The sequence below is a fragment of the Lepidochelys olivacea genome (genome assembly GCF_965140295.1).
Source record: "Lepidochelys olivacea isolate rLepOli2 genome assembly, chromosome: 1".
Classification (NCBI taxonomy): Eukaryota; Metazoa; Chordata; order Testudines; family Cheloniidae; genus Lepidochelys; species Lepidochelys olivacea.
Genome location: NC_140411.1, coordinates 164846246 through 164863123, shown reverse-complemented (window position 1 = coordinate 164863123; position 16878 = coordinate 164846246).

The window sequence follows — 16878 nt, the reverse complement described above, 5'->3', positions numbered from 1 at the left end:
AGCTGGGGGAACTGGTGAAATGCCACTGCCAGAGCTGTGATAAACAGGAAGGCACCCTGATTCACCAGGGAGTTCACGCTATCACCACAGAGCTCAGTCAACATGAATCAGCTCACACTCTGCACCAATACACCAGAGTAATATCACCATGCAGTGATTATCACACAGGTATTTCAAGCTGTCCTGGCTGGAGTGAGGCCCGAACTTCTAATCTGCCCCTCACCCCTGGTTAAAGAGATGGGTTTCCATTGCATTGTCTGAACCAGCCCTGCATGGCCCGAACCAGCCCTGCATGGCCCACTCTCGCTGTCCCAACACTGAGTTCTCAGGTCCTGCCCCCTAAGGAGAGAGGCCGCAGAAATAGCTAGATGTGACACTGACAAGTACTGTTCTGAGGCTATCGGGCCAGCACCACCCCCTTTTTCCTCCCTTGACTCCTCCCCCACAACTGCATTTTTGGGGAATTTTATTGATAACTGGCAGTTGGTTACATATGATAAATAGCCCTCTGGTTAGCCTCCCTTCTTTTGTTCCAAGTCTGGAAGGTTTCCAAAAGGACCCCCATATTTTGGATACATATTTTAGATTGTGTCAGTTAGGATTTCAACATTTTCTTAATTTTCCTATTACTTTATTGTCCAGTCACTGTGACGGGTTTGGTCACAGAGACCCCCTTGGTACTGTCACCTGACATGCTGAAACTACCTCTGAGCCTGTTTTCTCTGCCAGCTTGGGACTCCAGAACCCTGCCTTGTTGAGCCAGAAACACTACTCCACTGCAATACAGACCCAGGGTCTGAACCTCGTCCCCAAAGCTGCAGGCTTTAACGGAAAACCACTCAGCAGATACTCCAGTCTCCAGCACCCAGACACCCAGTTCCCAATGGGATCCAAACCCAAAATAAATCCATTTTACTCTGTATAAAGCTTATACAGGGTGAACTCATAAATTGTCCGCCCTCTATAACGCTGAGAGAGAGAGAGATGCACAGCTGTTTGCTCCCCTAGGTATTAATCACTTACTCTGGGTTCAATAATAAACAAAAGTGATTTTATTAAGAATAAAAAGCAGGATTTAAGTGGCTCCAAGTAATAGCAGACAGAACAAAGTAAATCACCAAGTAAAATAAAGCAAAAACACACAAGTCTAAGCCTAATACATTAAGAAACTGAATACAGGAAAATCTCACCCTCAGAGATGTTCCAATAAGCTTCTTTCTCAGACTAGACTCCTTCTTCGTCTGGGCCCAATCCTTTCCCCGGTACAGTTCTTGTTAGTTCCAGCTCAGGTGGTAACAAAGGGGATTTCTCATGACTACAGCCCCCTTTGTTCTGTTCTACCCCCTTTTATAGCTTTGACACAAGGCGGGAATCCTTTGTCTCCCTCTGGGTTCCCCACCCCCTTCTAAATGGAAAAGCACCAGGTTAAAGATGGATTCCTGTTCAGGTGACATGATCACATGTCATTACCCACTCGCTGGGACACACGTATACAAGAAGTCTTACAAGTAAACAAAGCCAACCAATTGTCCTGGTTGATGGGAGCCATCAAGATTCCAAACCACCATTAATGGTCAACACTTTGCAGAATTACATTAGGACCCCAGAGTTATATTTCATATTTCCAGTTTCAGATACAAGAATGATACATTCATACAAATAGGATGACCACGCTTAGTAGATTATAAGCTTTGTAATGATTCCTTACAAGAGACCTTTTTCATAAAGCATATTCCAGTTACAGCATATCCACACTTATAAACATATTTTTACAAAAATATGGAGTGCAACGTCACACCAGTCAAAAGAAAAATCTTTGTTTTCTTTTTTGATATTACCTTTCGATTAATTTAGATGATAGGATGCGAGTCATACAGACAGCATTTTCCTCTACCATCGTTTGGAAAACTCTGAACTATCTAAGTAAACAGCATGTTATATTTCTTAACCATGTCTCAAAGAAGGCCTGAGTATGCACCATTCTTGTCTCATCTACAACAGAACAAAAAACAAACAAAATGAAAGTGTCGTTCAATTCTAGTATAATTCTCTGTCAGGAAGGCAGCATGCTGTGAGCCAGAGTACATCGCGAGCATGTTGACACTGCACCTGAGAGCAAGCCTCGCAACCCCGGTCCACAGACTTGTGCCCGTGAGGGTCACACCAACACTCTAAAAATAGTTGTGTAGGCATGGGGTTTGCATTGGCGCTTTTGGGCTTTGAAGTCGGGGGTGGGGCTTGAGAGCCTGAACTGCAAGATCTACACAGCTATTTTTAGAGCACTAGTACAAGCCCAACTAACACAAGTGTGGACCCAGGCTGGGAGACTCACTCCCAGATGCAATGTACACATACCCTAAGTGACAAATCTTGCATTCGCCTCCAAACTTAGCCCTGCAGCCATGGAAGGTCCTTTCAGTGACTGTTCTTCTGTCGGGGGAAACAGACCCTACAGCAGTCGTTCAGGGCTCTGCAGTCCCTGTGTTCCACTTCAGCTCCCTCTATACAAACCTAGGGATGTTGAGGGAAGGCAGAGGAATAGCCAGGAATGATGTGCTTCACCCCAGATCCATTGTGCAAAACTCCCACAAAGCTAAAGTGAAATGCCTATTCCTACAGACCATGAACCTCTAGCAGGAGCTGCACTGGTGCTCTGCACATAGACAGAAGCAAACCACCACTGCTAAGGCCCAAAGAACAAAGCATATTTACTGTGCTTTGCACTGCAGTCCTTGGTTTGGCCCAGAATGTTTATATTACAGTAGGGTTCAAATTGATTCGAAGGAGTGCACAGTGGTTAAAGAAGAAAAGATTAAAATCTTTACATGTTCAAATAACTCCTAAGCAATAAAATGAAAAGAACATAAATCTCTATCATTTAGCCTGGACTGGACTGTTTCATAAATACTGGAATATTTCTAAATTGTGAGATTAGTCCAATAATTTTGAAGGCTTATATTTAAAATGTTTCAGGGCAAATGTGCTGGCTCATGTATATACAGTAAAAACATTAAATGAAGGAAAATGACAAAGACCTTAAATCATAAACAGCACCAAACTGTGAATCCAGATGTGCTATGGATCTTCAATCTAATAAAATCTGTGATATTACACAACACATCTCATATAAAGCTTTTATAGTTGAAGAAAGAGGGAAGCAAAGAACATATGGAAAGGGACAGTCACATTTTTCAAGCTGAAACTTGACATACCTTAAAATTATAAGACAGTGGTAAGATTTAGAAGATTAGATATTTGCTACAGCACTCTGTATAGTATAAAATCTATTTTTTAAAAGCAGTAATACCAAATTTTCCATGTTGATGAAAGAGGAATTTAATTAGGTCACTAAAAAAAAGGAACAGTTGTAATATAAAACATTTCTGAAAAGGAAATTCACTCTGCAAAACCTTTGACTAATCATAAAGTGATGCAGATTTGAAAGGAAATACTCTGATTATATTTTTACCCATCTGGGAAGTCAGATGTTTGGAAATACCCAGAATTTTTCTAAATATTTCCTGCTGTTCATATAAAAACTCCTCATGTACTTAGAAACCATGGCCTGATTCTGATCTCTCACCAGTTTTACACAAGGATAAGCCCATTGACTTTGTTGGAGAGACTTTTAATTTCCCTCGTATAACTGATACCATGATTGGGCTCAAAGTGCATATAATGAGCCTCATTATACACTGTGTTACTTCTTTGTTACCCAAGTGCAACTTCCGTTAAATCAATGCACTTACATAGGCGTAAAACTGGAGCAACACAGTGGTGCTAATTATGGCACCTATTTGCAGCTGCTGCACTAATTATTTTTAAAAATTTGCCCTTAAAAAAATCAAGATTGGAAAAGTTGAAAATTATGTGCTAAAATCTGCTCTCAGTGACATGAATAGAAATCCAAAGTAACATCAATTGTATGAAGGAGTAACCTTGGATTTACATCAATGTAACAGAACAAAATTTGTCCTTTCGTGTTAAGAGTAAGTACAAAAAATCAAGGAGGAAAAAAAATGAGGCATCAGTGTTTTCTATTTGTTTTCTCTTAACATTTGTGAGTGACTCTCATGAATGCATAGGCCAGGAAAATAGTACCATCACTTTGAGTCAGGTGTACTTAGGATCAAGCACATTGTAATTGCTTAAGAACAGGGGAAATGCAACATTATTTTCCAAGAATGAATGCCGTAGGTATACTTTGCCCCAGACATCAAATACATTAAAAAGAAACGTCTGGTCATCTTAACCCAATACCATTTTGTGCAAAATGGCACATTCTATAAGTAAATTCACAACAAGCCATGTTTGTCACTCTCCTGGGTATGAAGAGAGGATTTACCAGGTCAGGCAAAGTGCTAGATCTGTCTTTTTGAAATAGTTGGATTTAGGTACTGCTTTTTTATTTTTAAGGTCCACTTTTAATGAAAATTTTAAACACAAATAAGCAGGAGCAGCAGCATTTGCCAAACAAATCTTTTAGGGCTTTTTTTCCTCTTTGGAAAAAAAAACCATAACAATAAAATATATGGAGTAAGCAATTATAGGGGACACCATTTGTGTTCTGCATCAGCACACCAGAGACATGAACAGTTTGATCAATGAACCACACCATAGAGTGTTACTTTGTTCAGTTTTAGAAAGAAATGGCTAGATTCTTAAATCTAGTCCAGGCTCTTTACTCCTCTCAAGTGGTACAAAATAGCTGGATTCTGAGTGTAACTGGCCAACTAGGAATTCCCCTGCCACTCAGGGCTACTGTCTTATTCCCCTTGGTCCCAGAAAGCAGAAAATAGCCACAGTGCTGTGCACTCTAACCATGCTTCTGACATGCCCCGGGTTTTACACTGTAGAACCCTGACATCAGTTCTGCATAGTCAGGATGCCATCTGCCTAGGGTGATGGTAGGGGAGGTAATGTTGCCCATTTAAAAGCCCTTATGCACCATGAAATTGGCGACAAGGGGTCAGAGTGTAACTGAGGCCTGGTTTATACCTAAACCTTACATCGGCAGCTACGTCGCTCAGGGGGGTGAAAAATTCGTGCCACCTGAGAGATGTAGTTACGTCGACCTAAACCCCAGTACTGATGTCACTAGGTCAATGGGAGAATTCTGCCATCTACCTCGCCATTGCCTCTTGAGGGGGTGGATTACCTACAGCAACAGAAAAACCCTTGCAAGTGTCATTACAAGCAGGACAGCAGTGTAGTTACAGCTGGGCCAGCATAGCACTTGTAGAGTAGACACAGCCTGAGAATCACAGCTAATGGATTATTGCTCAAGGGAAAATGAAGGCCAAAAATATGCTAGGGTGGGTTTTTTTAGGGGGGGCGGGTGTTTGTTTGTTTTTTTAAATGAACTGCTTGAGGGGATGTTCGCCTAAGTTCAAAACTCTAACAAAGTTCACCGGTCCTTCTCCCTCCCTCTCTCCGTGTTTCTTTTGTTCATTCCATGGGCTCACTCTTCCCTACAGCCTGCCCCTTTAAATTCTGGGATGAAAGCCTGTCCACCTTGAATAGCCAAAGGCAAACCCCACACTGACTGCAGTGGGGCCAGGATTCCACTTTCTGGTGTAAAGGGCAGACCTTCACAAAACCCCCATGAAAACATGTGCCAATGAGGTAGCTGGGAAATCGAAGTCTGTCAAATGCACAGGTCGATGAGGTGAATGAAAATGTTCAGAACGAGGGCTTCCTGCACCCGGGCCTCATTCTGCACATAAAACTGGCGTGTCAGAAAGAAAGGGAGGAAAACACCACGCATCCTGGGGAGGCTTTGGTGCAGAGGCCAGCCAACCCATGGCAAAATGAGATGTCCCCACTTCTAAACAGATATGTCCATCCCCTCTTCAAATAGCCACATGGCCAAGAGGCTGTGCAGATAACTGCTTGTGGCCAGGGAATGGGGATAAAAGCTGAAAAGAGCTCCTCTGGGCAGCATATACTCCCTTCTACTTTACACTTAGTCAAAGGTTCCCCATTGGCACAATGCTAGAGAGCAGGAGCTGGGGAGAAGACAGTGCAGCCAAGCTGAGAGCAGTGTGTGCTGACAAGACTAGAGCAGAGCAGTTTGGTGAAGGATGGAAGAAATTTCCTGAGGATCCATTATTTCAGGGGCTTTTTCTGTCCCTTTCCCCTTGAATACCCCTCAACACACTGTATCTTAACGTGTTCCCACAATGACTTGTGGGAACACAAGGTACACTGTATCTTAACGTGTTCCCACAATGACTTTCAGCAGTAAGTAACAAAGAAAGAAGTGCGCCATTAAACAATGTTTTAAAACAGGTGACATCTGAGGCAATTTGAGTCAAGAAAATCACCTGCTCATCCGACGCATTATGGGCCAGATTATCAAAATGTTCAGCTCTCAATCAGGCTTTAAAAGAAGGAGCCAGATTTTCAAAGGGGATCAGCACATCCAGTGATGAAAAACTCTGAAAATCTGGCCTTATTTGGGCTCCTATATGTGAACTGAGATCCTTTAAAAAACTGTGTCAGCCTACCCAGACAATATTATCTTTCCAACTAACAAAATCTCAGGGGTAGACGCCAGGGCTCCCTTTAAAGTTTGCGCAGCGCTGATAAAAACCTCAAAGACTTTTTATTTTTATTATTTTGTTCCCTTCTGTTCGTTTATAAACTAGAGGGGAATATAGGTCCCGAGATTAGTAGGACAGAAAGAAAAAGGAAAGAGAGAAAACATCAAAGGAGTCTGTAATGGGCAGGAGGAATCCAAGAGTCTGAAATGGAGCATCCCAAACAATCTGTTCCAACTGTCTTTCAAAGTGAACCTCCCATCTGCACCCTCTCCTTCTGTACTCCAAAGGGAGATAGTCTGAGATAAGGTACCTTAGAAAGAAATAAAGACATTCAGAACACAGGATAATGTTCAGTGACTTTAAAATTGGTAGATGTGTTTCATTTTTAAAGATATTTAGATCTGGTCAAAACCAATTCCGGGCGTTGGTGGACCACAATTATTTTCCCACATACAAATATCTTTGCCACTTAGAACAAATGGTAATGTCTGTGTATTACAACAATCCCTTTAGTGGAGAGATTGTCTTTTTTTCCTATCTTTATTAAGCACAATGGAGCATCAATCTCAACTGAGCCACTGATGCCACAACAACAATAGTAATCCTAGAAATGTAAGGCTGGAAGGGCCTCAAGAGGTCATCTTCTAGTCCAGCTCCCCATAACAAGGCAGGATCAAGTACAATAACAATAGAAGCCCTTATGTCCCATACAATAGCCTCTAGTGATTTTTTTTGTTTAGATACATGAGGCTTTTGAGAGAACTAAAGCAAAAAGTGAAACAGCACTTAGGTAATTTTATTTTTTGTTTGTGATGACTAATTATGTTTATTGTATCTGACACCAGTCAGGGGCACACAAGTCTTTTCTTTTCTTTTTTTTCTTTTGCCTACTACAATAGTAAAAAAGCAACACTTGCAAAAGATTTGTTTTGTTTTATTATATCTGACACAAGTCAAAGAGAAACAGCACTAAAAGCTCCATCTGTGCACATTAGCATTTTAAAAGCTCTGAAAAAAACGAGCTTTGTATTTGAACCACACAGATGTATATATACACATATAGTGAGTATGTAGCTGTATCACACAATAACATGACTTATCTGAAGGTTTCAGGGGACATAAAACACTTAGATACACAAGGAAAAAGAGGGAAGTTTGCCTTTCCAATTCTACTACGCTCCAGGTTCTCAGGTCTGCTTCTCATGACTTAATAAATTCTGAAGTTACAGGTGTGACGTTGCACTCCATATGATTTTATGAAAATATGCTAATGAGTGTGAATATCATGTAACTGGAATATGTTTCATGAAAAAGATCTCTTGTAAGGTATCATTACAAAGCTTATAATCTACTGAGTGTGGTCATCCTATTTGTATAAATGTATCATTCTTATATCTGAAACTAGAAATATGAAATAAACTCTGAGGTCCTATTGTAATTATGCAAAGTGTGGGCCATTAATGGTGGTTTGGAATCTTGATGGCTCCCATTAACCAGGACAATTGACTGTAGATGGCTCTGTTTACTTGCAAGCCTTCCTGTGAGTCAGGCCAGAAAGAATGAAGGCTTGGGGTCTCACAGGACATGTAAACATGTCACCTGGTACTGGAATCCATCTTAAACCTGGGGCTTTTCCATTTAAAAGGAGGGGTGGGGACCCAGAGATACAAAAGATTCCTGCCTTGTGCCAAAGCTATATAAGGGAGTGGAACAGAACAAAGGGGGATGCAGTCATGAGAAATCCCCTTTGTTTCCACCTGAGCTGGAACAAGGACTGTACCAGGGGAAAGGATTGGACCCAGACTAGGAAGGATTCCAGTCTGTGAAAGAAGCTTATTAGAATATCTCTGAGGGTGAGATTTTATCTGTAATCAGTTTCTTAATGTATTAAGCTTAAACTTGCTTTATTTTTCTTGGTAACTTACTTTGTTCTGTTATTACTTGGAACCACTTAAATCCTACTTTTTATTCTCAATAAAATCACTTTTATTATTGAACCCAGACTAAGTGATTAATACCTAGGGGAACAAATAGCTGTGCGTCTCTCTCTCTCAGTGTATAGAGGGAGGACAATTTATGAGTTTACCCTGTATAAGCTTTATACAGAGTAAAATGGATTTATTTAGGATTTGGACCGCATTGGGAACTGGGTATCTGGGTGCTAGAGACAGGAGCACTTTCTATGCTGTTTTCAGTTAAATCTGCAGTTTTGGGGGACGTGATTCAACATTGGTCTGTGTTTGCAGCAAGCTAGCGTGTCTGGCTTGACAAGACAGGATACTGGAGTCCCAAGCTGGCAGGGAAAACAGTCTCAGAGGTAATCTCAGCACATCAGGTGGCAGTCCCAAGGGGGTCCCTGTGACCCAACCCACCACAACTGGTGACTGACAGTTCATCATGTGTGTGTGTCCACCTGCGCAGGGGCATGTACAAGGGAGGGCAAACCAGGCACGGGGCCCCCCAATAATCGGCAGAGTCCCAGAGCTCCTCTGCCCTCACCGCAGGGAGAAAGAGAGAGAGCTCCTTGGGCCCTGGGGGCTGGGGCCAGAAGAGCTGCTCTTCCTCCCCCCTTTTATTAATACAAACCCCTCACTATAATGGCCAAATGGCTTGGAATGGAAGTGAAGAGGGAACAACAGGAAAAAGACTTACCGGTCCTTTTCCCCAGTCCAGGAAAAAGGGAAGGAGGAAAGAGAAGGAATATCTATCCCTTGACAGCAGGAGATCTTCCATCAGTGCTACTAAAACTGTTTCCATTCCACATCCTGGCCCAAATCCAGATACTGCCGGTCTAGACTATTAGCTTCAGTTAGATGAGCTCCTCTGAGCTTACTCAGAAGTGAAAGGTTGATACTGGGCAGTAGTTTGCTAGAACACATGCATAAGACATGCACAACTATGGGCTTGTCTATGCAGGGACACAAAATTGAATATGAATTAGCTAAAGGTGTGAATTTAAACTGCATTTAAAATCTCAGTGTGGATGCTTTTAGTCAGAATTAAAGTAGCCTTAATTTGATTTTATTGTAATTTAAAGTGAATTAATACTAAAATCAAATTAAGGCCACTTTAATTCTGACTAACAGCATCCACACAGAGATTTAATGCAGTTTGTTTAATCCTCTTTAAATTCACACCTTTAATTAATTCAGCCTGATTTTTCTGAGTGTGTCTACACAGCAACTAGACACACACGGCTGGCCCATGCCAGCCAACTGAGACTTGCAGGGCTCCAGCTTCAGAGCTGTTTCATTGGTGTGTAGACCTCAAAGGATCGCAGCCCAGGCTCTAGAACCCTGGGAGGGTCCCAGAGCTCAGGCTCCAACCTGATCCTGGAAGTCTACAGGATCTGTGAGCCTGAGTCGGCTGGTATGGGCCAGCCACGGGTTTTTCTTTGTTGTGTAGACATATCCCATGGGTCCCTGCATACAGGAGCCCCAAGTGTTCTACAGTGTAGAGCACAGGGTTACTTTATATATATATGAGTGGGATTATTCACATGAATAAAGTTACTCTCCTGCTAAGTGTTTGGAGGATTAGGGCCTATAGTTGCAACAAATATGGGAGATCCCATCATAATGAAAATAATATTGGAAGGGCTACAAACAAGAGCCCTTAAATAATAAGAGACTAAAAAAAAGTTAATATATAGTAAGGGGCTGCCATAAATATAAAGGGAAGGATAACCACCTTTCTGTATACAGTGCGATAAAATCCCTCCTCACCAGAGGCAAAACCCTTCCACCTGTAAAGGGTTAAGAAGCTAAGATAACCTTGCTGACACCTGACCCAAAATGACCAATGAGGGGACAAGATACTTTCAAATCTGGAGTGGGGGGAACAAAGGGTTTGTCTGTCTGTGTGATGCTTTTGCTGGGAACAGATCAGGAATGCAGCCTTACAACTCCTGTTAAGTTAGTAAGTAATCTAGCTAGAAACGTATTCATTTCTTTTTTTTTAATGGCTGATAAAATTAAGCTGTGCTGGATGGAATGTATATTCCTGTTTTTATGTCTTTTTGTAACTTAAGGTTTTGCCTAGAGGGATTCTCTAGGTTTTGAATCTGATTACCCTGTAAGGTATTTACCATCCTGATTTTCCAGAGGTGATTCTTTTACCTTTTCTTTCATTAACATTCTTCTTCTAAGAACCTGATTGATTTTTCATTGTTCTTAAGATCCAAGGGTTTGGGTCTGTGTTCACCTGTACAAATTGGTGAGGATTCTTATGAAGCCTTCCCCAGGAAAGGGGCTTGGGGGTTTGGGGGGATATTTTGGGGGGAAGACATCTCCAAGTGGGCTCTTTCCCTGTTCTTTGTTTAAAACACTTGGTGGTGGCAGCATACAGTTCAAGGACAAGGCAAAGTTTGTACCTTGGGGAAGTTTTAACCTAAGCTGGTAAGAATAAGTTTAGGGGTCTTTCATGAATGTCCCCACATCTGTACCATAGAGTTCAGAATGGGGAAGGAACCTTGACAGGGGCAAACCTCTAAATGTTTAGATACGCCTATCTTAATCCCTTGCATGTACAGGGATGGACTGAAGATCTGATGAGAACACTCCTTGTGAGATTTCCAGTACCTCTTTGTCACAGATGGTCCAGAAACACCATGAGAGATGACTTTCTTTCAGTATTACATTTGTTTCCAGTCACAGACAGAAGCCAAGGGTGCAAGAAAATGGGGAAAAATGGGAAGGGGAGAGGGAATTAAGTGAACTGCAAAAAAGATATAGGGTTTATTTGAAGTTTTGGGAGAAATAGGACAGGCTCATTGTATTGGGGAGAATATATGAAAAGTTCATTTTATATGAACTGGTTTATCCATACAGGAAAAACAAGTCACTTTGCCCTGTGCTGTTTCACATACTTTTCTCTGAATGACAAACAACTTTCAATGGCAAAAACTTATTTTCTCTCACACAAAAAATTAAGCTTGTGCACCATGATCAGAGGGATGAAATTCACGTTTAGAATTGGCTAATCTAGCTATTAGACAGGCCTGGCATTTATTTATACTAAGAACATTTAAAGAGTCTTCAGTCCTTACTTAGGTAATACTATCAATAATGAGAGTTTTGTTTAAATAAGGACTGCAAGTTCAGGTCTCACCAATACTTGGAACTCTTTGTCAGAGGATGTTGTGAAGGCCAAGACTATAACAGGGTTCAAAAAAGAACTAGATAAATTCATGGAGGACAGGTCCATCAATGGCCATTAGCCAGGATGTGCAGGGATAGTGTCCCTAGTCCGTTTGCCAGAAGCTGGGAATGGGTGACATGGGATGGATCACTTGATGATGACCTGTTCTGTTCATTCCCTCTGAAGCACCTGGTATTAACTGCTGTCCGAAGACAGGATGCTGGGCTAGATGGACCTTTGCTCTGACCCAGTATGGCCGTTCTTCTTATGTTCTTATACTTCATTAATCCCTAGATAAATTTAAAAGGCCAAATTCATGCCTGATGTAACTTTCTTGAAGTCAGTGGAGTTACAACAATAGAGTGAGTTGACTTCAGTGGAAGGGCTGAGTTTAGCCCAGGGTAACAAATTGTTTGTTTTATCCCTGTTTTCCCCCACAAAGACTGATACTTCTACTGACACTCAAGCTATTCCTTTAAAAAGGTTCAATCTGTGTGCAATATAGTGCCTGTAAATAGGTTCCTTTTGTCATGTGCCTAAGATCAAGAATGTGAAAGAGAGGGTTCTCCTGCTAGCTGTGCTTTCTAACTACGAAGGAAAACTGCTGAGCATAGGGACCATTTCAGCTGAGAGGTTTCAGCTTTAATTGGCTCCTTGCTATCATACCTCTGCCAAGATTGTGGCTATCATCTCATGTAGCAACATTATCTCCAAAAAGGAATTTTCCACCTTCACTGTAGGCAAAGCACAGCAAGCACGATTAGCAAAAAAATAAAACAAAATAATAATAATAAATAATAATAATAATGAGGGTTATTATTACAAAGTGCTTATTTAGAAAGTAGGAGTCCCAGTAAATATCCCACAGTTTTCACATGGGCACAAGGGACTAGAGAACACTCGGGCATTATGCCATCATTCTGCAGGAGTAAGGCTGATGCCAACAGAACACAAAACTAATATTGCTTTGTGTGTGTTTATGGCATTGAAGTCAATCTGAAAAGTTAGTACCAAGTATAGATGGAAGATATTTGTAGATATTTGTGCTAAGGAAGGTAAGTAAATCCCTCTACTTCCTTTGAAAAAAAGCCTCCAAGGTCCATTTATGCCCTTCTGGGTGCTCACTGATTTTTCCACTTTACAGTCTGTCCTATTCCACACTAAATCCCATTACCATCCTATCCCATTCCTGATTAATGTTTCTCCTTTGTCTTTTTTAGATGTGCTGGAAGTGCTCAAAACTCTTAGACTGCCAACAAAATCATTCAAAATACAACAGATGTAGCAGGTCACTTTGAAATAAATGTAGTAATTGTCACCCCTTAAAAAACAAACATACATATCTTCAGCTGCTCAGATGATGTGCAAATGTTCAAGACAGCAACGCATTGGGTTGCAATATGTTACACTCCCAGCTTCTGTCTTTGTTCTCAGATTTGAGCTCAATGTGCAAGAGCTAGACCACCAGAAAGGAGGCAGCCTGAGTAACACTGAACTCTGTCCATTTCTAGAGTGGATCAGCAGAGGATGATTTATTCCATGCATAATATTTAACATGCAGAGGACTCTGTTTTCCAAGAGATATTAGCTCAAGCTGTAGGATGCTGGTGTGCCAATTAAAGCTGCTGTACATTCATTTGCTGCACAGCAGACTCCTCCACAAGACACTGGCTGATGAGCAAGAAATTAGCATGGTTTCTTTACTCCCCTTCCTGTCTGCCGATGGCATGTCTCAGAGCTGGAGTAGGTCATCCAGCTCTGTGCTCCAACTCTCCCCTTCAGATGGTTGCAACTGCATAATGTTGCTGGCAGCATTTCCCTAGCATCCTCCACAGTTCTGGGTATTCCTTTCTTTTCCCTCCCCCCAACAGAAAAGGTTAATTCAGCTCTGACACACATTCTCTTCAACTGGTTGTGGTCTCCTTTGGCTCTTTCCCTGCTCTGCTGACACCGCACAGTATCTTGTAAAGTTCCTTCCTTTCAGTGCTTCAGAACATTCAAATATTCTATATTAGCATGAAAATGCTATAAGGGAGATAGAGCAGAAGGAGTTGTGCTCCCCTACAGATGCCAGCAGAGCAGAAGGTCTCCTCTTCTTCCCCCTAGAGTGGGGAAACACTGCTTCCTTACTTCTCCCCCTCTTCCCAGGCTAGTGAGGGAAGGACTCACTGGGTATAAGTGAAAGCATTAGGACCATCAGATGCCTAGCTGAGCGGTTTCTGGGTTTCCCAGCCTTTCCTCCAGCAGCAGCAACCCCTAGCAGGAGATGGAAGAGGTGTCCCAGATTCATCCTCTTCAAGAAAGGTCCATAGAAATTAAAATTGGACATACACATGCAGGCGCAGAAAAGCACTTTTTGAGGCCACCTATGACAGAGCCTGAGACACACAAGAAAATACTGTCCTGAAGACCATCTTTTACATGCTTCTCTTGATCACCTGCATCATCTCTTCTGTTTTGGGATGGGCTTGTTGCCCCTACAGAACTGATTCATTCCATTTCATGCCAATTCAGTGAGAAGGTCTTCAGTGTTGTCTCTTAACATCAAGTGTAGCATCGTGGTGCTAAAGGACAAGATTCTGTTCATTGACAGGGATTAGAATTTTAGCCAAACTAAGGTGAGTAGAACACATTTAAAATTTTGACATGTGTTTTACTAGTCCAGCAATATCACTTCTGGTTTTGGCAGAAAACTCATTCAATGCCATTTGTAGGCCTTCCAGGTTCTTGGCAAATAATAAATAATAATAAATAATAAGGCACACAATCAATACATACAGCCCACCACATACCAGACATTGAATGGGGGTGAATCAGGAATGTTTTCCTTCAAATTTTCCTATTTCTGTGGATCTGAGCTGAAGATATTGCACAATGACTGAAGACATCCAAAGAACATAGTACAATTGACTACTCAGCTGAATCAATAACAACCCAAGTTCAGTGTATGCGATGCACATGTGGGAAAAAGTGCCTGAGGATTCTGTCAGAGAAGCACCACCTGAGCTCCATGATACTCTCCATCCATATTGCCATCATCATCATAAGTTTGTCCACAGCAGAATCTGAGATTTAACTTATGTTTCGCTAGGATATTGCATATTATTTCAGCTATTTCCTTGCCAGGCTTCTTGGTAAAGCACAAAACACATTCTGAATCAAAGTTACCAGCTGATATTTGATTCACATATCTGATCAACAGGGTTTGTTCCTGTGAGCTGTCTGATGTTGCATCAAATTATTGAAAAGGAGTTGGCCTCTTTAACTTAACCTGGGATTGTTTTCATGACTTTCCCTGCACATTCTTGAATAAATTCATTTTAGCTCTCAGGTGATAAGGAGTGTACTTAAACTCTGAGATTGCACTTGTGCCTTTTTCACCTGGTCAACATGGTTACCCAAAATCTAATCGTACTTGGCCAATAAATCAATAATACCCAAAAACTGCCATTGGATTTATCACCCAGCTTGCAACTTGTGCCATGGAAGGCTAATCCTCATTCTCCAAGAAACAAAAGAAAATATTGTTCAGAATTCCATATCACTTCTTTTTCATTTCCAAAATTTATCTCCAATATTGAGTGGATGATTTTACCACCTTTCATTTATCTTCTTGCATCCATCCATTTTATATAGCATGTTCTCTGTGTGTTGCTTTTTTCATGGTCAGGGATTTGCTTATACAGCCAGTGCCAGCTGTGATGTTCAGTCCATCCAGTGAGTATGGCTAAGGTTGGAAGAACACCTTGACTTGTTGCATCCTGAGGGAAAAGTTGACGTGGACTGCAACAAGCAGTATGCTGTGTCACTGCTGTCAAGTTCAACTTTTACACATTTAGGAAGAGTGTAGGTCAGAAGTGCATAAGGAAACAGCTTTCCTTTGGTATCCCATTCTGGATGGATTTTTATCTTACCAGTTAAGAAGCACAAATTTATTTATGTTAACCTGTGTTACAGGTCCTGCACTTAAAAGAATGTTCTCAACAGAAAAATTAGGTGTTCATCCTTATCCTCTAGATGTTCTTCCTCCGCCTCCTCCAAATGTGCTTCTGCTACAGCAGAACTCAGAGGTTTAACATCAACTTTCTCTCTTTCCCCAGTCCTTGGTTTCCATCCAAAATATTCTAGAGCTCTTTTCCCTGCTCCTTGTACTGAAAATTTTCTCTGCCTTTCCTTTCTTTTTTTGGGCACCTGGCTTGTATACACACTTCACATCTGACTGTCTGAGGATAAGTGGAGTTCACGGCAGCATTGCCAGTATCGTGGAAGTTTCCCTAGCTCTAAGGCCATGCTTCCCAATCAGAGCTGCTGCAGGAAGCAGCCAAACAACCTCCTCCCACCCACCTCCACCCAATTCTGACAGGAGGGGAGTGGGAGGAGGGAGCAGAAGAAGCCCAGCAGCTCAGAGCAGCTCCACTCCCTCCTCCCCATTTCCCTCCAGTGGGTGGGGACAGCTCCTCTGCTCTTTACCCTCTCCCGCCCCCAGCAGCACATGGCCCTGGAAGGGAGAAGGAAGGGGGACCCCTGGATCTGTCCCTCTCCACCTGGAAGGGGGACAGGAGACTGGGGACCCTGCAGCAGGCCCCTCCCCAGTCTAGGAGGGGTTGAAGAACCTCAGGAACAGCTGAATTGATGGAAATAAATCAATTTATTAGGGAGAAAGAGAAATTGTCTGAGACTGAGTCTCACACTTTTCCTAACCCGTTGGAACTGACAATTAATTATGCCATCCATTAGCTTTTGACAACTGAGTTTATTTCAATAATATCTTTTCGTTAAAGTTTCTGTCTTAGATAATAATGTTATTGAACTCATCAGCAGTAAAGCTGGATATATACTGTGGGAGAAGCAGGATGGAGTGTGGCCCCAGGAAACACGATGTAGTGGGGCCCCAAATTTCTCTTGACAGGCCTGCATGTGTAGGAAGCAACATATATACCAGATCTCTCATCACCTGACTTCTCTCTTCCAATTACATCCTTTCCACATCTCTAGTACATTTTATGTAGAAAGGAAATGCTTGTCTGTAAATTACAGTTCCCACACCAGTGTGCGTGTCTAGCTCTCAGGCCCTCCGGATACAAGTTTCTTTTCATTTTTAGCTGACTGAAGCTCTGCCTAAAATCTCAACCCCAGATTGCCAAAGCCCATAAAAGTCAAACAAATGGGTTCCATGCAAATAGGCTCTTTGGTT